Source organism: Polistes dominula, unplaced genomic scaffold (genome assembly GCF_049000335.1).
Source record: "Polistes dominula isolate Pdom_NZ unplaced genomic scaffold, Pdom_raw_medaka contig_77, whole genome shotgun sequence".
NCBI classification, from domain to species: domain Eukaryota; kingdom Metazoa; phylum Arthropoda; class Insecta; order Hymenoptera; family Vespidae; genus Polistes; species Polistes dominula.
In genome coordinates, this window is record NW_028301152.1 from 5,428,731 (window position 1) to 5,456,461 (window position 27,731).

The following is a 27,731-nucleotide window of genomic DNA, read 5'->3' on the forward strand; positions in this document are numbered from 1 at the left end:
TATATAATTAACAAAGAGAGACAGAAAAAAAGAAAGAGGAAAAGAGGAAAGAGAAAGAGCAAGAAAAAGAATAAGAAAAAAAAAACTTAAAACAAACGTGCTAGATTTAAAGTACAATTTACTTTTTAGTCAAGCGGACATCAGGGTGTAAAATTCCCGGAGGTTCGCTATAGGCAAGGAAGGAAAGAGGGAGAGAGAAAGAGTGAGAGAGGCAGAATGGAAGGAAGGAAGGAAGAAAAGAAGAGGGCAATGGAAGGTAGCTAAACGCGATCCTCGTTCGTACCGGGAGGCAAGACGTGAGAGAAAAGAGAGAGAAAGAAAGAAGGATAGAAAGAGATGGAGAGAAAGAGAGAGAGAGAAAGAAAGAGATAGATATATATACGAAGGGGGTAAATAGAGGTCCAGGAGTAAGTCCACCAGGCGGGCTCCTTCGTAGAGGTGGCTCCTCTGAATCAATAAGAACTGTTTCCCCCGCAGACAACCTCCTCGTCGCCTTCGCCGTCGTAGTCGTCGTAGTCGTAGTTTTCGTCGTCGCCGTCGTCGTAGTCGTAGTCGTAGTTGTAGTCGTAGTCATAGTCGTCGTCGTCGTCGTCTTCGTCGGCATCGTCCGTAGCAGCTCCGCAGGCCGAGCTACCACCTTCGACTCCGCTCCTCAGTTTTCTCTCCTTTTTCCTTTTATTACCGTGAGGAGATGAAGGAGATGGAGAAGGAGAGGGTGGTCCTGCCCTGGAGGCGGGAGCGGCCATCTTTATTTCTCTCCTACCCTCCACCTTAACCTCCTCCTCCTCCTCCTCCTCCTCCTCCTCCTCCTCCTTCTCCTTTTACTTCCATCGTCTCCTGCTGACTACGACCTCTATCCGTCTTGCGTTGCCGAGCTCTCTCTCTCCTCACCCCATCACCCACCCACCCACTATCCTCCTCCTCCTCCTTTTCAACCACCTCCCTACTTCTCTCTTTCTCTCCTCTTTTCATCCTTACTTCTTCTTTCCTTCTCCTTCTGTTTTCTCCTTTAATCTCCTTCTTTCTCCTCTCCTCACCATCGAAACTCGACCTTTTCGAAACGAGTGCCTTGCAACCCTATCTTTCCTCCTCTTCTTATTCTCACCACCCTTCCCAACGGGACTTCTACGTTCGCTACTCGTCTTCCGGCCATTCCCTTTGTTCCCTTTTCTCCCGATTTGTTCCGTCGACGTTCTCCATACTTTTCTTCTTAAGTTAAAAAATAAAGATAAAAACTACATGCCTTTAGTTTTTGTTTAACATTTCTTTTTTAATAATGATAACATTGATAATGAAAATAAATAGGATAGGATCTTACAGATGAAATTTTACTCGATTCTTTTGCTTTTTTAATAATTACTCGTTTCAATAGAATCAGATTGAGTTGCTTTATGTATGATTAACGATCGGGATCTCTAGAGAGATCAAGCTGGATCACGTAATCGTTGCGATCTTCGACGAGGTACCACAGGTGTCCGCATGGCCAGAACGGGAACGAGAAGATGTGGTGGCGGTTGCTGATGGTGGTGGTGGTGGCGGTGCAGTTCGTGGAAAGGGTGAAAGAGGGATTTTGAATGAGATGGAGAGAGAGAGAGAGAGAAAGGAAAAGCGAGAGAGAGAGAATGAGAGAGAGTGGTACGGAGGAGAGCAGGAACGGAGAGTGTTGGAGACAGTTGCCGCGGTGTTGCCGGATCAATTTCGGTGGACCGCAGACACAAACTGTTTCAGTGGACTCAATCGAGCGGTTCTATCACTGGCCTGTTCCTTCTCTCGAACGTTTCTCTCTCTATCTTCCTTCCTCCAGTTTTCGTCTCTCGTACCTCGCACCAAATGCACAATCACCCTTCTCTCCTATTCCGAGCTTTTCAAGACAAATTCTCTTCCTCGTTCGTTCGCCCATTTAACGTCTTTGTCTACTCCGAACGATTTGCCTAAGGAATTGTCACGAATACTTTTAATTCGATCGGTTTTAATGGACTGATAAAAGGTCCTTTTTTCCCACTAAACTTTTTTTAATCGCTCAATTTTCATTCAAATATTTATTAAGTTTTATTTTTCGCGTTGCTCGTAGGATCAATCTTTAACTTTCTATTGATTGAATTCTTCTCGTGATTATGTGCATTGTCTCTAAATATAAAATAATAATTAATTAAGAATTTTTAAAGATTCTAGATTTATTAATGTATTTCAAGTTAGAATCGATAATCGCTAAAACGAATTTTATTCGGTAATTGAAGACAAATTATAGAACAAGATGTAAGCTATATTTGTAAATAAAATTTCAATATATTGGTAAGTGATTTTAAAGTCACACGAGATTAAAGAGCGTTGAAAAGAATTCATCTGACCGTAAGACTTCATAGAAGATTTTCCTACAGTTCTAGAAAAAAAGTAAGTTTTTCTTTCTTTTTCTTTTATTTTTTTTTTTGCATTAGGAAGAGCGAGAAAAATATTCAAAAATCGATCAAGCTTAAACATACAGTAATTAAGTATCGTTTATTTTTCTAGCAAACAAAGTACTTTGCCCAATAAACATATAGGGATCTGTTTGGTACAAGTGATTTTTTGAGCTATATCATTTTTAAATTTCATAATTAGACTGTCATCATCAATCAATATCGTTCGCTTTTTCACCTATCTCTTCTTATTATGATGATTTTATCGATTTCGCAATTAGAGAGAAAATATTTAGACTTTCCGGCTTGCATTACCCTTGTCTTTTACTTCGTGCTAAAATTTATTAGTTTCGAATAAGTAACCATTATTAAAAAATATTTTTAATTGATATTCTAGTTTTTAAGATATTTTCCGACTAATTGTTTTTGGCGTAGTAAAAGACGTAAAATTATTTACATTTAACAGTAAGAATGATAGATAGCAATAACTCTAATCCTATAGTTTTCTTAAAATTAAAAAAGGATTGATGTTCATTTCTTTAAAAGTTAACCAATAGTGATTATCAGAATTTCATTCACTGCAAAAAGAAGGAAGTAAAAGAGTAGGAAGCAAAGGATTATCGGTTTAGAAAGAGGTCGAAAATCAAGACGACGTTCGCAGAAAGGAATGAAAATCGTTGAAGAGAAGGACAGTCGTAGGAAAGATAAGCGAAGGTGGAAGGAGTTAGGACTGGCGGAACGTCTCTGGATTCCAATTAAAATTTTCTTCTCTAAAAACAGAAGAGCCCGAAGGATGAATGGATGAAATGGCGGGAGGATCGGGGAAAGGGGTAAGAAAAGGGGTGGTTCGGGGGTGGAGAGCCGAGAAAGGGAGGCGTAGGAGGAGGAGGGGGTGGGGGAGAAGAGTGAATTTGACTGAGGGGGTGTAGGAGAAGGACGGCAGGGGATACCGTCTAGAGTCGTTCGCGAGGGGTGGCTGAACGTAATTAAAGAAGGGGGCGGAACACAGTCTTGCAGCCCCCTGCACACTTATTCCAGATACTGAAAATATAGGGTGGGCGAGCGAGCGTTCCTCGACGGTAGCAGCAAAGACGGTGAGAGAGAGGAGAGAGAGGAGGGGATTATACCTGCAAAAGTAGAGTGGGAGAGAGTAGCGAAAGACTTCGTTGTTTCCAGGACATTTTACTCCGTTTCCTCCGGCTGGTGCCTGCTGTCGGCCTCTCAAAGGACGAATTCGAATTCACTATTCCTCCGCCTTTCCTTGTAGACCCCTTCCCCTCTCTCCCCCGCCCTCCCAAGCTTCTACGGCCCTTCATCCTCCTCAACCCTATCCCTCTACCCCCAGCTCCCAACCGCTCACCCCTAGCTTCAACACCGCTGCTTCTTCGCACTGCTTGTTCCATCGAGAATCTCACTCTTGAGAATTTTCCTTACGAAGCTTTCCATAAGTTTCTTCTACTATAATACTTCTTACTAGCGCGACGATCTTCTCGCGAGCCAGTACTTGCGAATAATGTCCTCGTAAATAATTTCCTAATCTTACCTCCGAGCATAAAACTATATTGTCGTCCGAGAGAGACAAAGATTCGGACTAGTAACTAAAATGGATGACTTGTCTTGGACTCGACTGGACTCATCAAACTTATTTTCTATTTTCGTACGACTTTCAAATGTATGGTTTAAAAAAACCTTTTTCGGAAAAGGTTCGTGTTTTATATAACATACCTAATACAATACGTTGACCTGGAATCATCGAAACGAAAATAAATCTTATCCTTCATCTTTAGTCCTGGAAGATTAGTAATGTACTTTTGTACTCGTCGCATCAAAAGAAATACAAACAATAAGTTGTTAAATTTACCACTAGAACGTAATCTTTTACATAGGTGTACGTTAATAGCTATCTCGTGTATAACATCTCCTTTGAGATTGCGAACGTTGCCGAAGACTTTGACCTATATACACGCGACAGCGCACACGTGGCATGCCTCACACGTGATAAGAATCCGGCAAAGTGTTCGCCTCGTTACCGTACCGAGTTGCCCTACCATCAAATTCTCGATTTTGCATAACATGTCTCCGCGAAAAAAAATCTTTTCTGCCTCTAACACCGTTTACTCTTTACATTTCAAAATTTATCTGAGCTTTGCTAATTTTTATATCTTATGCAAGCCATTCCTTTATTCATGTCCGAGCTTTCCAATCTTTGTTTTCGAAGCGTAAAATAACTCTACATAACTTCGTAAATGTACGATCGAGGAACGAAGACGTTCTTGAAATACGATTTTAGGAAAAACCAGATAAAATAATAAAGGAAATCACAAAGAGCGATTACAGTTATCGGCTGTCATCGAAACTGAAGTTCTATTCTTAAATAAATTCAATTCTCTGATTGTGATAAAACATAACAACTTAATTTTAGTAATATTCAAAAATTTCTTTGGCGATAAGGAAAGGGTAGTTACGAGTTAGATAAAGAGAGAAAGGAGAGCAATGCTTGTTACAAGCTTGGCAAGGGACGTGGTCCAGACGCATCCACTCGGAGACGTCATTATATCGACAAAGCTCGCGTCGGCCCAGGAAGAACAAAAGCGTCGGCTGGGGCCGTCCAATTAGCACGTACCACTGGCTCAGCAACATCCTCCTTTTGGCTTCGCCGTCGAACGGCTCTAAGACGCCTTTTCTCTGGTCGAGGATCGATAGGTGTGTGCGTGAGCGTAGCCGTGCGTGAGAGTGCCTGTGAGGCCAGCCAAACTAGTGTGAGTGCATAAGCGAAGAACGGCGAAGCTAAGGGTAGTAAGAGAAGGAGGAGGAGGAGGAGGAATGAGGGGGTGGAAGAAAGGGTAGGAGCGAGAAGGTAAAGAGCAAAGGAGAGAAAGAGAGCGAGCGAGCGAACGAACAACCGAGAGAGAGAAAGAGAGAAAGAGAGGAAGAGAGAACTAGAGAAGAGAAAAGGACGCTACGGTCCGCCCCTCGGGGCTTGATATTTAAATCTCCCCTTTTCTAATTTCTCCCCTCTCTCCCCGTTTCTCGCCCCATGTCCTGAAGCCGCCTCTGCTGCTACTCCGTTCCGCTTGCCCACCCTCTTCCACCCCCACCTACTCAGCCCATTTCCAAGCGGCTCCGCCAGCGCCGGCCGCCATCATGAAAATATTAAGAACTCGGGAAAATGGCCGCCCCCACCCGCGAGCTAAGGAAGGAACCCTCCCTTCCTCTCACTTCTTCTCGCGCGCGCACCCTCCTCTTTCTCCTCCACCACCTCTTTCTTCACCTCCTGCTGCCTGCCTGCTTACTTGCTTGCTTGCTTGCTTGCTTGCTTGCTTGCTTGCTTGACTGTAACACCAACGTCTCAGAACGTCGTATGGACTAACACCGACGATGGAGGACAACGCGTATTCGCAGCGCGTACACACCACTGCCGAGAACCGACTGCTGGGCATAGGCTTTGATATTTCCTGCCACGCGAGGTCGAGCTTTCTCTCTCTCTCTCTCTCTCTCTCTCTTTCTGGAGGGTGGAGTACTGTCTCCCCGAAGAATCTAGACTTTCCAGGGCAGAAACTCGTTTTCTCGCTGGTAACTTCCTTCCTTGCTTTACCTTCAGCCTCATCCTTCTCTTCGTTTTCCTTTTCTTCTTCGTCTTCTTCGGTCCTCCAACACCACCCGCTCACCCACCCCTTGTTTGCCGACGTTCTCATATTTCTTGTCTCAGTTTCTCTTAAATTTACTCACCCTTGCGATATTAAAGATTAGTTTTATTCTTTTAAAAAATTCGTAGTGAGAAAAAATAAAAGATTTAAAAATCCAGTAATAATTAACATAAATATTTGGGAAAGGATTATAAAATTGATGAAATAGATAAAACTTTGAATATCTCTTTTTCAATAGAATAGGATCACGCGTACGTGTTTGAATGTGTAAGGAAAATCTTGTAGGAAGATGCGTTCACCTTCGGGGTGAGCCACTGACGTAGTCAACAGGGTAGTCGTATGAATGGGATGTCAGTTTGTCCCACATTTGGCTCCTTTGAGAAAGAGGGAAAGGGTAAGAGAGAGAGAGAGGCGCGCGTCTTGGCATACGGCGACGGCTTCGTACTCGTGTGTGAATGTGTGTATATGTATGTGTATAATATATATATACATATCTAGCAAACCTTGCCGAGAGCATGGTAGGTGCGTGCGTGCGTGCGTTTACTCGTCTCCGGATTACCTCGAGCTCGTCCTACCGTGTCACGAACACGCACACTTACTCTGTATGCTTACATACACGTTGGTTTGCGTGTACGTACATGTGATGTATATGTAAGAGCACGAGGCAGCGAACCCAACCACACGCTCTATCCCCGAGATTAATTAAAGCGATCGAATTATAACTATCAGTACGAGCGTTTCGAACACCTGTCGCGCGTGAAAAACAGATTATGCGAAATTAAAAACCGCTCCGCGACTACATTTTCCTACGCCGTTGCCGATAAATCATTTAATAATTTGACACGATGAAGCGACGGAAGCAGATGGGGTAGCAAAATAATCTACCCAGTGAAATTCCATCGATTCGTTTGTCTATGTTTACATTCCACTCTCCCCCTCTCTCTCTTTCTCTCTATATCTATTTTTATTGATGATTATCGCAAAAATGTTTTAATTTTTTTCCGATCATTATCCTGGGAAGTGGAACATCGACGAGACTTCGTATAATGGATTCGCTAATTTACATACTATGAACGCAAGCCGGTAATGTAAAAGATTTTAGAGATTAATTAAATTTGAAAGTGTTAAAAAAACAATCTTTGATAGTCATCCGATAGAAGGTGACATCACATTTCGATTAAAACATGTTGTGAACATAAATATGGTATAATCGACGTGTGATCATAGAAAGTGGTAAGAGGTTATCCACGCGTTATTTATCGCGATTAAAGACGCCAAGACGAGATCGTCGTTGCTATAAGGGATCTAAAAAAAAATAATCCATTGACGCTGGGTGTTCCGTAAGTATCCAATCTCTTAGGAACCCGCAGCCGATCCCTTTCAGTCCGCATCGCTCCATCGTCCTAGGTAATACGTCTTCGTCAACGGCCGCCATCTTGGGCACGGAAAAGGGCAGAATGAGAAGTGGCTGAGGAGGATGAGGAAGACGAAGGAGAAGTCGGAAGAAGAGGAAAGAGGAGAAAAGGAAAGTAAGCGTAAGAGAAAGCGAGAGAGGGAAAGAGAGAGCGAGAGAGAAGCTGCCGGGTGCAGTGCTAGGGGTTGGGAACGATTAAGAAAATGAAGATAGATACTATAGGATAAAGGAGCTCGAAGGAAGGCATCCGTGACGATGGCGACGAAGCCGGGGGTAGATCGAGGGGGAGACCTGGCTGGGCTGGCTAGGCGATCAGCAAGAAATAGCTTAGAAGAGGGCTTGATCGCGCGGAAGATTTCCAACACGTCGGTTTAATCATGCGGCATCATTCCACGGCGCACCGCGATCAATTTCGTCCCTTCTTCCGAGGAATCGAGCCTCCCCATTTGCCTCCCCATTTGCCTCCCCATTTTCCTCCCCGTTTGCCTCCCCATTTTCCTCCCCGTTTGCCTCCCTGTTTGCCTTCCATTTGAAGCCCTTTCTAAGATTTGGCCTATCTTTGCTTGTTACTGTCCTTACCTTTCAAAACTCATTTTCTCGTTCATACTTACTTTAGTCTTATATTCCCTCGCCTCCGACTTCCTCCTCCTCTTCCTCCTCCATCTCCTACTTCTCCTCCTTCTTGTTAGATACTATCGATTTTTCAATATCATCTTCTTCTCTTCGTCTCAGCGTTTATGTCAGTAGATCTTTTATTTTGAAAACATTAAAAGATATAAAAATTATTGTAATATTGTGATTGTATACGAGTTAGTATCGATTTTATTGTAATAAAGTGATCATGTAAACCTTATATTTACTTATTATATTTATCTATCCAATACATGAGTGCTATATATTATACTGTTTTTGAAATATTATTAAAGTACGCTAAAATGGGACTCGATCTAGTCCGATTATAGCGATCAACATTTTGTCAGTATCATCGAAGAAATTGACTCAAATAAGTCTACGGAACGACGGCAAGTAAGCTCGACAAACTGAAGAAGTCGAGTGGGAGTCTCTCGCTGCAGGGAAATATGGTTGGCTCGCCATTCATCTTTTTATGAGGCACTTAAGTAACGTAGCCATGGCAACGCCCGCAGTATCGGAGCAATCGTAAAATTAAGTAATGAGAAGATAAGAAAATATCATCTTGCCCCGTTCTCCATTCTCCTCCCTTGTCCTTCCTACCCCCATACCGTTTTTGCCCCTTTGGAACACTCATTCGCCGTAGCCAGTCACTCACGAACTACCACGTTCTTCTGAGGGTTTCTCTCTTTCACGCAAAAGAGACTATCGTTTTCGTTCTTCCATCTTTCTCTTTCTCGAAAACGAGTACGGTGCCTTCGGGCGGTTACTAGCGGTTACTGGAGATGGTACTGTTGGTAGACTAGTAAAGTGGTTCGGGCTTCCGAAGGGGTGTGATGGGAAGTAGGAGGTGGGAGAGTAAAAGGGGGAAAAGGAGGAGGGAGGTGCAAGAGGATACGGCGATGGCCGCGATGGTAACAGCGGCGCGGCGTACACGGGGGTGGCAAAAATGGCTAAAGTTTCGACCAACCCTCTTCCACCTCAGACATCAGACCCGAGCGAGAATTTTCAGATAAACGAGGACATTCTATTCAAAATGATGTCCCACCGAACATCGAACGAAGAACTTTCTCTTCGATGCAGCAGAAGCTTTACTGATTTCTTTCTTTATGGATCGAATAATTTTTTTAATGAAATATAAATATATTTCAGGTATTTACACATGTTTAGCTTAAAGGTAATTATTCATAATGAAAAATAAATCAATCATGATACAAAAAGGGCGACAATTATGAACAAAAATGAATATCTCTGAGCATTGTTTTTATATACAATCACTTTACTATAATATGATCGATGTTGGAGCGATTGTTTTGGAGCAAAATACAGTGAAGCATCGACGGTATTACACGATGAGAATAGAAGGGATAGTAACGGGCCTTTTGCATTATCGCTGTTAACGTTCGGCATTAATGTTTTTGTCAGCGGTTTGTGGTTGGGTAGTAAACAAGTGATACACCCTCTTTACCCACCCCTTCTATACGCTCAGATGGGGATGCAGCTCTCTCACCGCTATACCCTTTGCTCCGTTACCAGTTTTCTCACTTTCTCTCTTTCTCTCTTTCTTTCCTTCCCTATCCTTCCTATTTCCTTTTTCGCTCTCCTCTGTTCATCCTACTGTGTGAAATGCGAACGTACACGTTACACCGTTTCATGGTTATCTCTACAAGTTTGTAATGTAATCGTATCTACTTCAAAAAGAAGGAAAGTAGGAGGGATAGGCATAGCAAAAAAGGTAACCATGAACCTGCTCGCGTGCATCTTAATGACATCTTTAAAAATATATCTTCCTTTTACTTTTATCATCCACTACCGACGTAATCCACAAAGAACTCCAAAGCTTAGAATGTCGTTGACAAATATTTTAAGGTTTTTCCAGCTTCGTACCGTAGAACCTGAGTCAGAAGTACCATTTGCGTTATCAATATCGTATAAGGGAAGATTTAAAGTAGGGAGAAGAGTAGAGATAGACAGAGAGAGAGAGAGAGAGAGAGAGAGAGAGAGAGTAAGAGAGTAAGAGAGAGTAAGAGAGAAAGAGAGAGAATGAGAAGAAGATATAAGAACATAGATCCCGAGGATGCTCGAAGCTAGCTGGAAACCGAGGTCGAAGGTTGAAAACCCGATCACGAAGGCGCTGTAATCCTCGGGGCGTGTGGCCGAGCGCGTCGCAGCAGTTTCTCGAAAAGTTTTATGGGCCGAATTTTGAAAGTTCTCCGAAATGGCGACGCGAGGCAACGGTGGAGAGGTTGAGGGAGAAATGGGTGGTGTAGTAAGGGAAAGAGTAGGAGGAGGTACAGGAGGAAGAGTAGAAGAAGACGAAGGATGAGACGAAGGCGGAGAGCTGCTGGTCTCACGGAGTTTAAGAGGGTAGTTCGCGTGGCCGTAAATTTTCTCTCCGCTGCCGGCGAGGTTGGCGCGAGGCGGGAAAAGGGAGGCTAAGGGCCGCGGGCGAACGTTCGCCTACGCTCGCATATCTTTCCACCATCTTCTATCAATAATTCCCCTTGTGAAACTTGCCGCGAACTTTGCCAGTGCGACCGATAGTGCACTGGTTGATCTTTTGGTAAAAAAATGAAAAAAGAATAAGAAGAAGAAAAATAAGGGAAGAATGACTATTGTAAGAAATACCTATTCGTAGTAAAGTGACTTTCTTATACCTTTAATTCTATTATTATATATTATGAAAATAACTTATCTATCTATCTATTTTCTTAAAATTACTATCGTACGTATAAGGAATGAGAAATACTTCAGAAATAAGAGAGTAGACGAACGCAAAGAAGGAAGAGCATGCGTTTAAAGGAAACACTGTTTCTTCTATCATTAGTTATTTCTACGCTTGGTTTCCGTGCGGCCCTTCGTACATGTCGGACGTAACTGGAGCCACCAAGTCGGTCGCCTCTCGCAACCCCTTTCTGGACGTTGGTAGCAAAACACGGGGTTCTTCCGAGCCTCCCTCTCCCGGTCGTTCGTCGTGCATGTACTTACTCAACGCAACGTACATACGTACGTCTGCGAGGAGGAGAACACTCTCCGTCGTCGTCGTCGTCGTCGTCGTCGTCGTCGTCGTCGTCGTCGTCGTCGTCGTTGTCGCCGTAGTCGTAGTCGTTGTCGTCGTACCCTCTTTTGCGAGGCAGCTACGACGCGGCGGACGTAGTATGCAGATTCGTGAAATAAATGCTCGAAAGTTTCACTATAACTCTGCGCACAAAATCTCGAGCTCTTCTCCTCGTGACTCTCTCCACCCGCACACCTCCTTTCCTTACTTCCTCCTTCTACTTTGCTCCTTCACTTCCACCTCTTCCTCTTCCTCCTCCTTTCTCTCCCCTTCGTCCTTCTCCACCACTTGCAAATCAGCCACCCTCGTTCTTCGTTCCTTTCTCTCGTTCTCGTTCGTGGCTTCTCTCCGCTAACACTATGGATAGAGTCGTTCTCCTTCTTGCCTACACGCTTTGGGATGCCTCGAGCATCCGTATTATTTAGTGCTTCCGTGTAGTCCAAGGAAAATGGCTGGGAAAACTACCGGAAAAAAGCAGGAGATACCTCGTCCAAGAACCAAAATGGTTTCCGAATGTCTAAACCAGTTCTTTCCCTAGGAAAAGAAACATTTTCTCTTTTTGTAAACGAAAAACATGTTGAGTATCTATAATTTATTCAAATAAAACATAAATAAATATCTAAATAATAAATTATGAGTGGCGTTAAAAAAATATAGCATATTTTTCTTCTCGTGCGTAAAAAACAGGGCGAATCAGAGCGGAAAGGATCAGAGGATCGACACACTCGACGCCCTGTTTCTCTCGCCTATACCTTCCTCTTTTTTATTCCTCACCCTCTAGCAGTCTTTTCTTCCGGGCTATGGCAAGCCCTTCGATAAACGCGTCCAATAAAAATAACGAGCGGCCACCCGCATGACACCTTCTCCCTCTCTCTCTTTCTTTTCATTCTCATCCCTGCCATTTGCTGGTTACACACGGTTGCAGAAGGAGAGGGGAGGCAGTAGTTGTTACTTCAAACCGCAAGCCGCCAACGAGAGGATTCGAAACTCCACCGCGTATTCTCGAATCTTTCGCACTCAGCCTTCTCTGAACCCCAAACTCAGCTTCCGCTTTACGCATCAGCACGCGAATCTCATGAAAATAAAAACCAGAAAAAAATCTCGCCCCGTTTTATCTCACCCTCTGTATCCATTTCACATACCGAAACAACAACACCATAGGTAGGTCCTCCCGTTTGACGGTTTATGTTACAGGATTTTATGGAGCAGTTTTTTTTCCATCCATCCATTTCTCTCTGATTGGATTGTCTGCGGTGACTACTCACTCGTGCATGCATTTTTAGCCTACCTACCAGAAATTTGTCCATTTTTATTTTAGTTGATTGCGTTCTCACTATAAATGATCGATCGACGTATCTACATAGATTTTTTTTTTCCTACTTATTTCCTTGCATCCTTTTTTCAATTCACAATCAACTATAAATGATCATGTTATCTTTTATCTGTTTAGAATACTATAAGACGCGTGCGAATGCAATTTTGTATTATATTTCTAAATTCTGAATAAAATTTAATCTATGAACAGCAAGAACATCAAAATTATTCTTAATTATTTCATTCCTGATTTGTATTTTGACAAATAAATAAATATACATTTTGGAAAATTAAAGTTTCATTTTATTTCTCTACACATAATGATCACTCACACGTGATCAATGACAGAGTATAAAGAGTCTCCTAAATTATTTTACAGTCCACTTATCGGTCTCGTTCCTGATGGCTTTCTCTCTACGGTAAGTCTGGAAATAAATTTTGATGGTCGAAGAACGCAGGTCGACGGTGCGATCGAGCGAATGCACGACGGTCGTACACGTGCCGTTGGCATCGGTGAAGCTACGACACACTCGCTTTGTTCCCATGAACTCTCCTCTCTTTCTCCTTCGTTCATGTGACCGTCTAGGAGTACACATCTCCTTCTCTCTCTTTTCTTCGCTCTTTCCTTCCTTCCTTCCTTCCTTCCTTCCTACCTTCCTTCCTTCGGGATACGGAGAACGACTAATCCCACCGAGATTAAGATAACCCCGAAAAATGTTCAGCTAAGTCGCCAACTTCGTCTGCGAGGTGTGCTTAAAACGTGAGAATCCGGTTACTCTCCTTCCTATCCCTTGCCACCCTTACTTCCCATACTCCTTTCTCTTCTAGCAACCGTCTTGCGAACTACTCTTAGCGTTTCCAAATTTTTCGGCTAAAGTCCAACTTTTCCTTCCTGGGTTCAACAAAACTGGATTTTTCTTCTGAACGATATGTTTATGAATTGCTACAGCAGAGAAATAGCTTTCTTAACCTTGTACAGACTTAATTTACTAAAAATACGAATGTGTTATGTAATAGAAGCAAATATTTTAAGTAACAATTTACACTTTTATTATGAAATAGTTTATATGTTTAGAAAATATATGTTCTTCGATTAAAAAGAAACAAATGATGCATCGGGTCTAAATGGACTCTTGTTGAATTCAATGTATTGTATTAATGAGTTAACTAGTCATCTTCAGTTAAAAGTTAACATAAATCTATACTCGATTATCTAGATATATATATATTTATTATACAATTTTTCAGTTATGATAATAAATAAAAGTCAAATTTATAATGTTCATTGCGATTAAAAAAAGTATTCGATGATCTTGATATTGATGATATAAATTGCATTTATTTTGTAGAAATATATAAAAAATCAATATCAGAGATACATAGCTTGTTTGATGTCAGCGAGTATAATGTAGGTTCCATTACGGTAGCGTGTCATTGAATCGAATTCAATGAAATTACTCGGTGCGTCTCCGCAGAATCTTGGTAGTCGACTAGATTGGTGTATATCGTGGCAAATGTATCGCAACTTGAGTTTGCTTTCGAAGCACAGGTAGGTTATTGAATAGATCGTCTTCAACGTTTGATAGTTGATAACGCATGCTTAAAAGCAACCTTTTACTTCCCTTATGCAATTATTATCATTTTTGATGATTGCTTTCATTCGAAACAAAATAATATATATATATTTATATAGAGAGAAATTAAAAATAACACACAAATACTGTGAACTTGAATAAATTAAATAATTAACTAATTCAAAAGACAAACTTTTTGGAATAAGAACCAAGCACACGACAAATTTTATTAAAATATTTCGATATTTCAAAGGTATACGAAAAAAAAAAGAAAAATAATAAGAATAAATTTATTTATTTATGTAATCGTCCGAATTGTTTTAAAAACAACGGTAAATTTTGTTACTCCCTCGAAATGATACTCGCTCAATCGGAATTCTAAGAGGCAGGGACTCGCAGTTCATTTGTCAAGTCACTCGTGACGCTGCGGTTTGTTGATAATTTCGTCAACAATGGGCCGCGTTCATTCGTCGTCGGGGTGCGTTGTTATCGATCGAGCCATCGTACTCAACCACCATGGTGCTTTCGCTAGCAAGTTTAATTATGCCCATCGCTCGGACAACATTGCCTCGCTCGATTAACCGTGTCGCAAGAATCGCAGGCGAGAAAAGTCCCTCCGGATGACGAACCGAGAGATGCATTTACAGAATATATATATAATATTACAAATCGAGTGTCATTAAATGGTTATGCTGATAAATGCGTAAAAAAGAATTATATTGAAACATGATCGATACGATTTAAATAGAAAAAATTATATTGCTGTTATTTTAGAAAAATTATTTAAACATTTGTATAAAACTATGATAAATAAAATATATTAAAATTAGAATAATCTATCGTAGTTGATTTAATCGATAAGGACTCGTTTGATCAGTCGATATTTCGATGAAAGAAGTTGAATGATGAGAAATCGCTGAAACGTGCCATCTACGCGATTTAATTGAAGAGATTATTGTAATAGAGAAAGAGAGAGTTACAAATAATATAATAATTCCTCATGAAAGTTTGAAAATGATATGTAATAAAATATGAAATAAATCAATAATTATGAGTTGAGTTAATTTTGTAAGCGAGTACTCGTTAGTTCAAGCAAAAAAAATCGAATAAAAAAGAGAAAAAAGAAAAAAAATTCTCTGGAACGTAATCCATGAACGATTGAAAAGTGAGATGCAAAAATATATGATATACATCATGCGGAAGTTGAGATTAATAATAACTAAGGGTTGATATTAAGGCGAAAAAAAGTCATAGAAGCTTTTGAAGGATCACCCGTACGCACTTTCAAGAGGTTGGCCCTCCTTGACATATGTCGCGGTAAAAAATAGCCTCGGAAAAGGGATACCAGGGGCTACCGCAAGGGCCGGACAAGTAATAAAGTAATTTTATGAAGTGGTCGCCGACGTCCGGTCCCGTCGTCCCGGGGTCAGAACGAGTGAAAAATTGCCTTGGACTTTCTCTCTCTAACTGGCCAACCAACCGACCGACCTCTAGTCCTGAGAATATCGCGATTAAACTGTCCTCCTAAGTGAAAACATACTGTCTTGGTAACTATGGGACAAAAAAGGTGATCCAACTAAAAGGACACGATAGTACTTATAGAGGACAAAAAAAGAAAAATATACTTGCTGCGATTTCTTTTGATTTAATTAACGAAAATATATTAGAAGTAAAAGAACCTTCGTTATAAATTATAAACAAAGCATTTATATTAATTTTTGGACGACTTAAGCAGTAGTTAGTATTGTACTATTGCTGTTGTTGCAACCAACGTAGCGTAACCTATCGTATATTTCTTCTCTCATGTAATGCGTTTAATCGAAGTACTTCCTTCTATCGGACAATAATTAATTATGTAATTTAATAATGCTGATGACATAAATTAATCGATCGGTCTCGATTCTTCTAGAGGTTTATACACATATACCGCAATGTCATACGGTATAAACTGATCGATGCTCATTGTTCTCAATAAAACTACGTTAATATTATAATTACTTAAGAATTTATGCTGATTTCATTAAAAGCTTAAAATTACATTTGGATAAGTTTATAGAAATATTCTAATATATTATTCACAAGGCTAACGTTAGAAACATTCAGCTCATTATAAATCGAAGAATAACAAGATTTCATCGATCTGCGAGAAGAACGAATAAATGAATTTGTTTCAAACGAATCTTCTGAAATTCTAGCAGTACACGGAATGGTATAAACAGTCTTTAGTCATATATATCAGCAAACCACTTTCCCACTTTGAAACACGTAGCAGATACATTCGATTCGAAGAATATCCATTTGTCACGAGCACGTAGTTAGCGAGAATAAATTCGAAGAAAATTCTTTAATACGAGATAGATACTTGCGTTGGTAACAACACAGAGGAACAACGATCAAGCAATTTTCTGACAAAGTAGAAGAATAAGAGTTAAAAAGGGGAGAATAGAGAAGGAATGAGAGAAATAGAGAAAGAAAGACAACAAACGAAAGGTTCAGTTCGCGAGGGTTTCGCGGGGTAGTGAAATAATAAATTAGAAAAAGCCACGAGCCAGCCGCTCTTCCCTACGGTTAACTTTACTGGCTATTAGATTACAGCGAGCATCTGCAGAATCTCGGACCGGGGCCGTTAATTTTCGTTAAAAACCAAACGCCGCGGCGAACGTACTCTGAAGAAGGAGACAGAGAAAGACAGAGAGAAATATCTACTCCCTCGAAACGTTCTCTCCGACGCCAAACCAGCGGCTGCTTTCCTTGAGATAAGTAAGTACAGTTTTACATGGTTACCCGAAACATTAACGCGATCTTCCGGACTTCCATGAAGATTTAAGGTCGGCGCGTTTGTTTCGCTTAAGTCGAGCCACAGTCTCGTCTCTTTTCGCCGTTAAAGTTGCGAATACTTTACTTTGTGAAGAAGGAAAAGAAAATATATAACGAACTTCTTAAGTCTTTCTTAATGTTTAACATCGACAAACATTTTGTAATTATAATTTACATGGATCAGTTGTATAAAAAGTAATCTAAACAATTGATATAAGAATATTCTAAAACTTCAATATGGAATAATGGTAGAATTGTTTGTTTTATTAGCTTTAATTCAGATATTTCATATTTTTATAAAATTATATGAAAAATAGTTATTTTCGTTATTTTTATTTTATTTCTAAATTTATTTATAATCCATCTCCAATTTTAAAATATATAAATTGGTCGACTCGTGTGAACGCCGCTTGTTTCATTTTAATTCATCGTTTTTCTGTCAGATGGCGTTACTGGTTTAGTCCAACTTGGTTCGTGTCTATGCTTAGCTTTTACACGAACCAAATTTTATGTTTCGCTAGAATAAGTTGTTCCAAAAATAAATTCTTTACATTTTTTATAAAATTATATATGAGCATTATATTCTTCCATTTTGATTGAAACAATGTTTGGATTATTTATATTTATTTTTTTTAACAAACAGTATCTCCCATAGACAAAAAGGAAGCTTATCTACCGTGCAGTTTTCATTTGGAGTATTTTAACAGAGTTTTAAATTTATCATCCAATTCTCAGGAGCTTTACGAGCGCTCGTGTTTCTCCTCTTTTTACTAGCCAAGTGTACCACCACGTCCCGCTATCTTCCGACCTTTCCCTACAGTTTTTCTACGTGAAACTGTTTATTTCTTTTTAACGAGGTCGATTGAATAGTCTTTTTGTGAAGAACGATTGAGCAATGGAAGGCATTTTAATTGTCTATTAATGATGCTATGCAGAAAAAAAAACTACGTTTCCTTTATGTTAATTAGGAAATTTTGTGATAAACAAAAATATAATACTTCTTGACATTTGATCTTTGATATATAAAAGCAATTTTATCGTAAAAAATCGACATACTCGAACTAACAAATCAATCAGCAGGAAGTTTAAAAGCAGTTAATCAAGTATATAAATTATAGGTAGTACCTGTTACTCTGTAAAGCTATACGAGGCTGCACTCTCAACAATAGTGGAGGCATCAATAATACAGGGAGACATATGACCCTAAACGTTTTTTATGTGCATTCCAGTCAAGTCAGTCAAGAGAGTAGCGCGGGGTGAGTTGTAGTAAAAAAAAATGATGCTTCACTTGACACCCCTGCTCTCACCAACTCACTCCCCTCGTAACACGAACAACTTTGTTCGTGAACGTTCGTAGACTGCCGGCACGTGGCACGCTTTACCACCCCAGAATCCTTTCCGATGGAGTGTCATCTTTGTGCGCGTATGCTTGTTATTGAATTGCATGTATGTATGTGTGTACATGCGCCGGGCCGTCCTCTCATGTTTTTTTGTTCAGACTGCCGACCGTCTTTCTTTTTTTCTCTCTTTTTTTCTCCCTGGTTTTTCCTCTCACCAAGGGATGCTTTTTCTAACAGGTGGTGGCCCGCAACACGCAAACAACTTTTTTCTCCATTCGTTCTTCTCGCTCCATTCTCTTCCTCACTCATCCCAGGCCGACCCTAGTTTTTATTTTTTTTACAGGTGTACCTATTAGCCTCCGTTTTGCCGTCGGTATCTTATTCATATAGCTACCAGAAGCAGAGTGGAGTGGCCACTTTGTCGATGCTTTTTCACTTAATTAGCGGTCATAAACCAGCGCCGAAACCATACGCATCCGAGAGGGAAAAAGAAAAAGACAGAGAGTAAACCTTCGTAAGCTTTTTTTTTACGTAATCTATTCTTACCCCATCTCTTTTTCTTTGATTTTTAGACTAATTACTGGGTGAGGCATGAAAGTTGCCGGGGAAAAAAAGGACGAGGGAGTGGTTTTTTATAAATGTACTTTAGCATAATCATGTCACTCTTTCTCTCTCTTTCTATCTATCTATCTATCTTGATTTTAGGCAAGAATTCATTATTGTCAAACTACAAAAGTATTAACGTTAAAAGTCTACACGTATCTAAGGAAAGAAATTTGTATATATATTTTTTGTTTTTCTTTCCAGAGACGAGACAAAAATAGTCTTTCGCGGTCTTAGCAACTTTTCCTACAAAATTATCATATTTTTCCTCCAATTACGCTCTCGGAAAAGATAACCGTTGTCGGACCGCCAGAAGGATCTCATCTCGTTAGAAGAAAGAAGAAGAAGAAGAATATTACAGGCGGATTGCAGGCGCAGTGCAAATGAAATCTTGGTAAAACTTTTTCTACGTTTAGCTCGCATTAAAATCTTCCTCTTTTCTCTCCTTATCTTTCTTTTTTTTTCTTTTTTTTTCTCTCTTTTTTCTCTCTCTCTCTCGTTCTCTCTCTTTCTCTCATTTACCAGCTCGAGCTCGCTCTATAGCACGATAGAAAGATGAAAGAAAACTTTTCACTTTCCACGGTGGCTTAGCTTCGTGGGTTGGAGGACGCGATGGTGGTCTCTCTCTCTCTTTCCCTCTTTCTCTTTCTATCTTTCTATCTCTGTTTCTTTCTCTCTCATTCTGTCTTTCTTTCCATAGACCTCGAAATCTTTTCGCCTCTAGCAATTCGCTTGGCGAGTAAAATTATCTACCACAGAGAGCATGAGGCCACGAGGAAGAGAAAGAAAGAAGAAGAAAGAGGAAAGAAGAGAAAAAGATAGGGATGACGTGATTCTCTCTTTGGAGATAGAAAGGAAAAGACGAAAGGAAGGAAGGTGGAGACGGAAAACGCGGCCTCCTCCACCCTCTTCTTCTTTTTGGTGGATACTTTTCTTTAACAGCGTCCGTTGGAAAAGCCAAGGGTGGAACGAGCCACGCTCGGTATGGTGGGGTTGAAAGGAAACTATGGAGAGAGGGGGTAAGGAGAATACCTACCCTCTTAGCCCCTCATATCGAAGGGGCAGCAGGAGAACGTTGGAAGCTTCGGTGGGGGTAAGTCCGCCGGTTGGCACCCCTTAACTACTCCTCGCAAGGCGAATCAATAAAAATACTAAAGTGTTCTTCTTCAGCACTTTCGGCGCGTTTCTCTGTACCAAAATTTATTCTTCTCTTTTTTTTGTGTGTCGAAAAATAAAAATGAAAATATTTGAACATATTTATTATAATACATATATATATATATATATATATATATATATATATATATATATATATATATATATATATAAATTATACAAACTTTTATGCATGAGAAGTAATAATAAGAAATAATAGTAAAAAAAATAAACTAATAGAGTTTATCGTAGTTCAGTCACTTGATCGATTCTCACTTTTCTTCTTTTTCTCTCTCATTCATATTTTGTTTTTTCTTCGAACCTATTCAGTTCAACCTATTATTCATATGCGTCGCGTTATACATAAACAGCACTTAAAGTCAAGCGTTTTTCGGACCACCCTCGTGTCATTTTCAAGTTTGCACAAAGTACTTTCAAGTGGAGAATACTTAGAAGTCAAAGTACTTTGCCGAAAAGGTGGTATCTAATATTTGTCTCTCTACGTGCGACTCAACACGCGAAGTTCCTCTTCCCCATTCTTCCACTATAACCGTTCTGTGTACACACACAGTGTATATCTACAACTATATTCGCACGGACTCCAATCATAAATAGCAAACGTACGCTTATCGACTATTAATGACAATGCGACCATCATCTAAAATTCATGTCGTGCAAGTATACAATATATTTATTTATATTTACATATAAACATATAAAATATAATTATTATCGATGATTGTTACACATGAAAAATTTTAGTGCAATTTCTCGTTAATGACGTCTTAGAAGTATCGTCTCCCGTTAGATCATAATTTATTAAGAAACTTGTTATAGCCCACGTAAATAACTTTTGTTCAGTCACGTTAAGTCGTCGAGGTGTTGTGCATCGTCCCTTTCGCAGTTTGAGTCTCGAACCGAGGAAAAATCCATCCCCTTCTCGATAGGACCGGCGAGATAGCCGCCGAGGGTGAATCTTAAAATACAACCCCTTCGAAGACTGCCAACCCTACCGCTGCGGCTTCACTCTCATCCTCTACCACCCCCTATCCAGCCTGAGTAGGCTGCTAGCTCTTTGCTTCGTTCCTTCAACGATTCCTTTTCTTTTCGAAGACTCCTACGCCTTTCTCTCTCTCTCTCTCTCTCTCTCTCTCTCTCTCTCTCTTACTACGATCTGGCAAATCATCCAAGGCTACGTTCTTTTGTTCCTTGTTACATTAGTGCCGCAAAAGATTTTCTTGGGGTTGAGAATGCTTCTATCGAATACTCAACCGAGATATACTAGAAAGGGGCTTACGAAAAATTATCTTTGTAGGGAACGAGAACCGAACTCGGCTTATTAAAGCTTCCCCTCCCTCTTTCGTTTAAAATTCGAATATTCTAGTCTTAGCAATGAAATGCACGCGTGTGCTACGTTATATATTAGTAGCGGTATTAGGAGAGTAAATCTCTGGTGCGGGAACTTTGTCTACTTCACCGAATCATCCTGAGAATCGATTAAAAATTATATATATATATATATATATATATGTATATATGTATATAAGTAAAATATCTCTGAATCTTCAATGCAAACTGATTCACGATCCTGAGTTCGGTGTTCCAGTATGGCTATGTTTACAAATAAAACTTTTGAGCAGTCGAATCAATTTTTTTGAACGAACAAGCTGCAAAAGAAAAAGTGCATCCGAATATTTTTGCAACATTAAATCTAAATAAAAAATCTGAATAAAAAATATCTAAATAAATTTCATTTTGGTTGAGCATATATAAATAATTATGATAATTAAATAAATGAAACTTTTGTTTCTTACAACTAGAAAAAGCGTACTATTACTTAGTAAAAAGAAACAAAAATTCCTTAACTCGATTATAAGTAAATATACAGGACAACTGTATTTAAAAAGCCATGGCGCGTCAGAATATTAAAATCGAGTCACTGAACTCGAGTACATCGAAACAAAATAGTATGCTTTGTATATAAAAATATTTCCTAGTCTTACAGTTAATATTAGCTCATATATACATGTTGATACAGACGATACTATGTGATATAATGACATTAATATTCATATAAAAGGTATAAAAATATTCTCTTTAAAAAACCAATATCAGAAGGATGGAAAAGGGCAGAAAGAAATAAAATTCACAAAAGTCAAGATAAAGGAGAGAAAATGAGAAAATTCCGAGCCGATTAAAAGACGAATAGCTGTCGCTTTCAAGAACGACGTAACGATATTCGTCCATTTCGCATTGTTTTATTACCCCTTTCAGTGATAATCATTTTCTCTTGAGTAGGGATTTTCTTAATAGGACAAAATCATTTTTTTCAATGAGTTCCATTGGCAGCTTGAGCTTTATTATGTATTTTATATATCCAAGTGTATAAAATTTTATATATTACATGTATTTATATTGACTCATACTTAAATACACATGCAATATATCATATAATTTATTTCTTTAATTATAACATAGTAATTTTATGAACATTTAAAGGATGGAAAAATGAATTAAAAGAAAGTATATACCATATTTAACGGCGACGACCAACGGTGTTTCCATGGTCGATCGTTTCTTTTCTTAGGTAAAACGTCGAGTTGACTCCGCGTCATTAAAGACAAGGACAAAAGGGAGAAGAGCTAAGAGAGTAAAAATCTTGGGGTCTTTTGTGCTGGTGACGCCATTTTATCATTCCTCGCTTCCCGTGTCAGACGAATACACCCTCGCCTCGGCATATTTCAAACGACAAAAAGCATCCCTTCCGAGAATGAAGATTTCCCCCTACTCTAACCACCTTCGAAATCTTTAGGTTTTATAACGATATCTTCTACTTTAATTGCCATTATTCCTTTCCAGATTGCTAAGCTATAAAAAAAGTATCATGATAAAGCTTTCTCGAAACTTTCATTAGGATAATACGATTAAATCATTTATTACAATGCTAGGTTACTATAGTTACATTAATGCAATAAATGCAATTGTTATTAAATCAAGTCAAACTATGCAGTGTAAACGTTTTCCTTTGTTTATGTTACTACATTATCGTGTATCTAATGCAATGAGCGTCCTCGTCGTATTTCGATCGTAAGACGAAAATACTCTACTCTCGAATTCCCATACCGGACCTTTATCCAAGACGACGATCAGGAAATCGGGCGATAACGGTATTAAACTATAATACGACAATCGCTTGGGATAGGATCTCTCGAATCGGAAACTCAATGTGGAAATTCGCTTTAGAACTCAGCCCGTTCGCGGAACGGTTGTTAAATTTGATTCTGATCGAGAAGAGAGTATCTATAGACATTTTTTATTTGCCACATTAAATAATAATGTTTACTTCAATTTATTTTCCTTTTTTTTGTTGCAAGAGAAAGTTTTATATACAGATGCTTTATATTGCTTTATATACATTTTTCTTCCTTTCATTTAAAGCTAAAGAAAAAAACTTGTTTCACAGTTGTCGCCTGACATAAATTTGTATATATTTCGCATTCATTTGATGCAGTCCAATTTCTTAATTTTATATATTTTAAGCATTAAGCGAACCATCGGCCATTTTATTCGTCTTCCATCCTTCTTTTTTCCGTTCGAAAGCAAGGGTGAAGTAGCAACGGGAATACTCCGTTCTCAAGAGAGAGTGGGTTGACGTTAGAAAAAGCATCCCCTACCAATTCATCGAAGTATCCTCCCTCCCGCTTCACCTTCGACCCCTTTCCATCTATTTTCAACCATTCCGGCCCACTTAGAACTGGCAGATGCCTCCCGCTACTCTCTCCCCTTTCGGGGGTGGCCAGGGGTATCGAGAAAGAAGCTGAAAAGTAAAATGGCCGTGGTAGATTTTTCCGACCAACTTTGTTACCCTTCGTTCAAACAGATAGAGAAAGTCGATTTTCATCGGAACCATCGTCGTCTCACTCGAGGTCAACTTACGTAGCTCGATTCGAGATCGGCCTTTTACCAGAGGGACGAACCTTCGTAAACTTCAGTTTTACTTTAAGATTAAAAGGCTTCTTCCAAAACTTAACGTTTTAACTTTGTTTTAATCGCTATCTTTAGTAAATGCTAACTCTTCCTTCCTCACCTCTCCCACCGGATTAATGTAGAAGAATAGAACTATTTCTTTCATATAGGTCGCTCTACTGTTTATTAAAAGTATGCAACAACGTCATGCCTACTGATTAAAAAAATCATTCATATATTTATTTGCATCGTATCAGTTTTGCACAGTTATATGATCAAAATTTTATTGCATATATAAGAATGAATTAAAATCAATAATTAATCCTAATATAATAGAAAAATGGTTGTACCTGTGTATATGCAATTCTTTCAAAGTATAATAAAGAAAATAAAAAATCATTTTTATTCTCACATATATTTCAAAACGAATGAAGCATAGCTCGATAATTATCTTAGCTAATGTTCTCTTATCTAGTTTTGATCCGACGCGACGTAAAGTTTATCTTACGAAGTAAAAATCAATTCTATATGACGGCTCGAAAAAGTTTCGCTTCTTACAGAAGAACTTTTCGCATCGACGTTTAGTCGATTTAACGATGGTTACGCTTGTATATCTACTTATACATAAATATAGATGCATACATATATATATACACCTATACTATATCGTGGCATAGGAAAGTGAACTTAAAGTGGCGCTGTTGCGCGTCTCAAGTGAAACTTTAAAGTCAATCGCGGGTAGAAGTTGGTCGCAGAATTTGCCGTGAAATTTAAACACGCCTTCAATTTCATTCGCCTAACGTCATTTCGTGCTGCCGAGCGAAAAAGGAATTTACGCGGCACATCGAGCGTGCAAGGTAAGGTGAGTTGGGTATCGTCCCTCCTCCGAATGAATAATCAACAATTTCATTACACGGAAACACAACAATGAGTAGTTTTTAAATAAATTTACGTTCGGACCTGATACGATCCGAATATCGTGCTTATTATTAGAAGAAACTAAACTTTATTTAAGAAACTTTACACAGCCGTGCAGATTGTTTCTTCCATCACTGTTCTAGCACAATTTAACAATGAAAAAATTGAACACTTGTAATATAACACGTATGGTTGCTTACGTATTCATAACTTTTTTGATATATTGCGAAGAATTGAATAGAAAAACGCAAATGAACTATTTTCTACGATAATACGATAGACACGAAGCAAAACTGTACTGGGGTTTTAGTTAGTTACGAGACTCAGTTTCGATATAACCTTCGATAGTTCGGTGGTCATCCCCCACCCTTCGGCCGAGCTCTTTGATCACGAGGAAAAAATCCGGAAACCCGTTTCTCCAAAGTTGACCCTACCTGGGTCGAAGAAAGGGTTGAACGAAAGAGAAAGAGAATAAGAGAGAGATAGAAGGCTACCGAACAACGGCCCTGTCCACATTAGCATAACCCTTACGAGCTGTCCACGTGTGCTCGTGGCCGAGGGGAACTCGCTTCGGAACTGGTCAGGTAAGTTTTTTCGCACTTTTTAATTCTCGATGACCAGATGCCCAGGTCCTTTTGGAGGGGAGAGAACCGTTTCGTTCCTCCGGTCTGACCTCAATGAGATGACCTCCCCTCTAGACCGGATGACCCCATAAAAATCGCGGAACCGGTTTCCATACGGAGAAACACAGGGGATTTTTCGGACGTTTAACGGACGCGACGGCTGCATCTTGACGGTTCGTTAAAGCCCTAAACTTCGATAAGAGTTCGTATTTTTTATCAACGCACGTAAGAGAATTTCTCGAAAACAACTTGTAACAGTGTGACACGAGAGACGGATGAAGCCTTCCTGAGACAAATTGAACGCATCAACGCATTCAATGTCGGCGTCAGAAACTCGAGTTCCGGAGTTGAGGAATTTGAGGAGCGCGAATAAGGAAAGGGTAGGGAGATGAAAGATGACCCAGTAGAGCACCGACGGACACGCGACTGAATATCTTCCTAGTATGCTAACCGTTGCGACGTAATATCTGATTGATCGAATTAGATACATGTATTGTTATTTTTTTCTATATTTATCTTTTTCTCATAAAAGAAAATATTAGGTAATCCTAAATTGCACATGTACAATATTTTTTATTTGATGTTATTTTACGGAGTTATATACAATCTCTTTGACTCTATTAATTTTTTCTATAAAATACAAACTATTGTACATGAGAAATTTTCTAAGGAAACTCAAGGAACTTTTGAGATGACCTAATATTATGTACATAAAAAAAACTTGCATCAATCAGAAAAAGATAAAGGTTTCTTTAGAAAAGAACTTGAAAACAGCCGAGCAGTGTACTCTTCGATTCATCGTTGGATGGAATAAGAAAAATGCAGAGCCCTGGGCGGTCCTCGGATCGGCTTCCTCCGCAGGAAGTTGGCGGAGGTGGTCGAAGGTGGTTGGAGGTGGTGGTCGATGCTGGTGGCGAGGGGTGTCGCGCGAAGGAGGCGCTCGAGGGTGGCTGCTGGTGATGGTGGAAGGAGGGCGGCATTAATTACAGTCTTTTATTATAAAAACTGAACTCCCTCCGGCCAGGAGGGAACGAAGAGAAGCAGATAAGGAGGGAAAAAGCCCCAGACTCTACCGACTACCGTCCTTTCCTCTTCTTCCACTCTTCTATTTCCTCCACCCACACCACCCCACGGCCCCCTTTTTCATCCCCTTCACTCTCCCTAGCCACCCTGTTTTCCCTTCGTCCACCTCGGCTACCGATCTCCCGACAATCTCCCTCCTCCCTTCCACCCACCCGCGAACAGTTTCCCTCTGTTCAATTTAAAATACTTAATCTGTCTTAGTCCCGGCTACGTGGGGTTGTCAAATGCAACTGTTGTCCCAACGATGACAACGAAGACGACATTGACGATCGTCACGACTGTTCTCTTAGTTTTTTTCTTACGGCAAAACTTATTTCTTTGAAGTATTCTTAGATTGATTATTAGACTAAATAACTAAGCAACTAAAGAAATTTATATTTTGTTTGATTTTTTATCTGCTTGCCTCGAGTATCTTCTTTATTACTTTGATTTCGATAAAAGCGTGATACCATTTATGAGAAAAGCTTACATATATCTTATATAGCATATCTATTATATCTCATAAGTAGTCAATATACAAAAAAACAAGATTTCTTGAAAAAAAATCGATAAAGAAATATTTTTTAAGAATAATTTTTTTAAACTGGTAAAATTTAATTATATTTAAAATAAATATTCTTTTGTTAAAGAGGCTCGCAATCTAGTTTTATATTTTATGATGTAAAAACCATTGATATTTCGTGATTTATTCTAAATAGATTCTAAATATTACGCGCCGATTGTGATCTTCAAATAAATTTTGTAATGGAGAAACATACGCGACGTAATCGCAATCACTGCGGAAGTTTTTCAAAGTATTTAAGACTAATTCAACATCATTTTATAATAGTCCAAATAGAACAAACTTCGATGTTTGGAGACAAATAAAGTTAATCGGTTTTCTTTTTTGATCCCATCATAAGACTCGAAAACTCTGCCTCATCATTCTATTCAAGTTTTCTTACGACTGGTAATTATTCGAGAACATTGGAATAAATCGACGCGCGCTTTGGTAACGATTGAGTATTTCGCACATTAGATCCTTTGATTCGACAATTTCAGATCTATTTCGAAGTATAACAATGATATAAAAATTACGATGAATAACTAAGGAAAGAAATATAATTATATTAATATATTACAAATATCTTAATTGACATATTTATTAAAACTCAAAAATAATAAATGTGAAAGAAGTGTGAAAGAGGTCCCTA

At 39.3% G+C, this 27,731-nt stretch overlaps 1 long non-coding RNA gene across 1 annotated transcript; it reads right to left on the reverse strand.

Moving 5' to 3' along the window:
* Positions 1–23,245: 23,245 nt before the first annotated feature.
* LOC149030678 (uncharacterized) lies at positions 23,246–26,881 on the reverse strand. The gene is made up of 2 exons (XR_016178459.1): positions 23,885–26,881; positions 23,246–23,765 (listed from the first exon to the last, which is right to left on the reverse strand). It is a non-coding gene; the product is annotated as an uncharacterized LOC149030678 (long non-coding RNA).
* Positions 26,882–27,731: the final 850 nt, after the last annotated feature.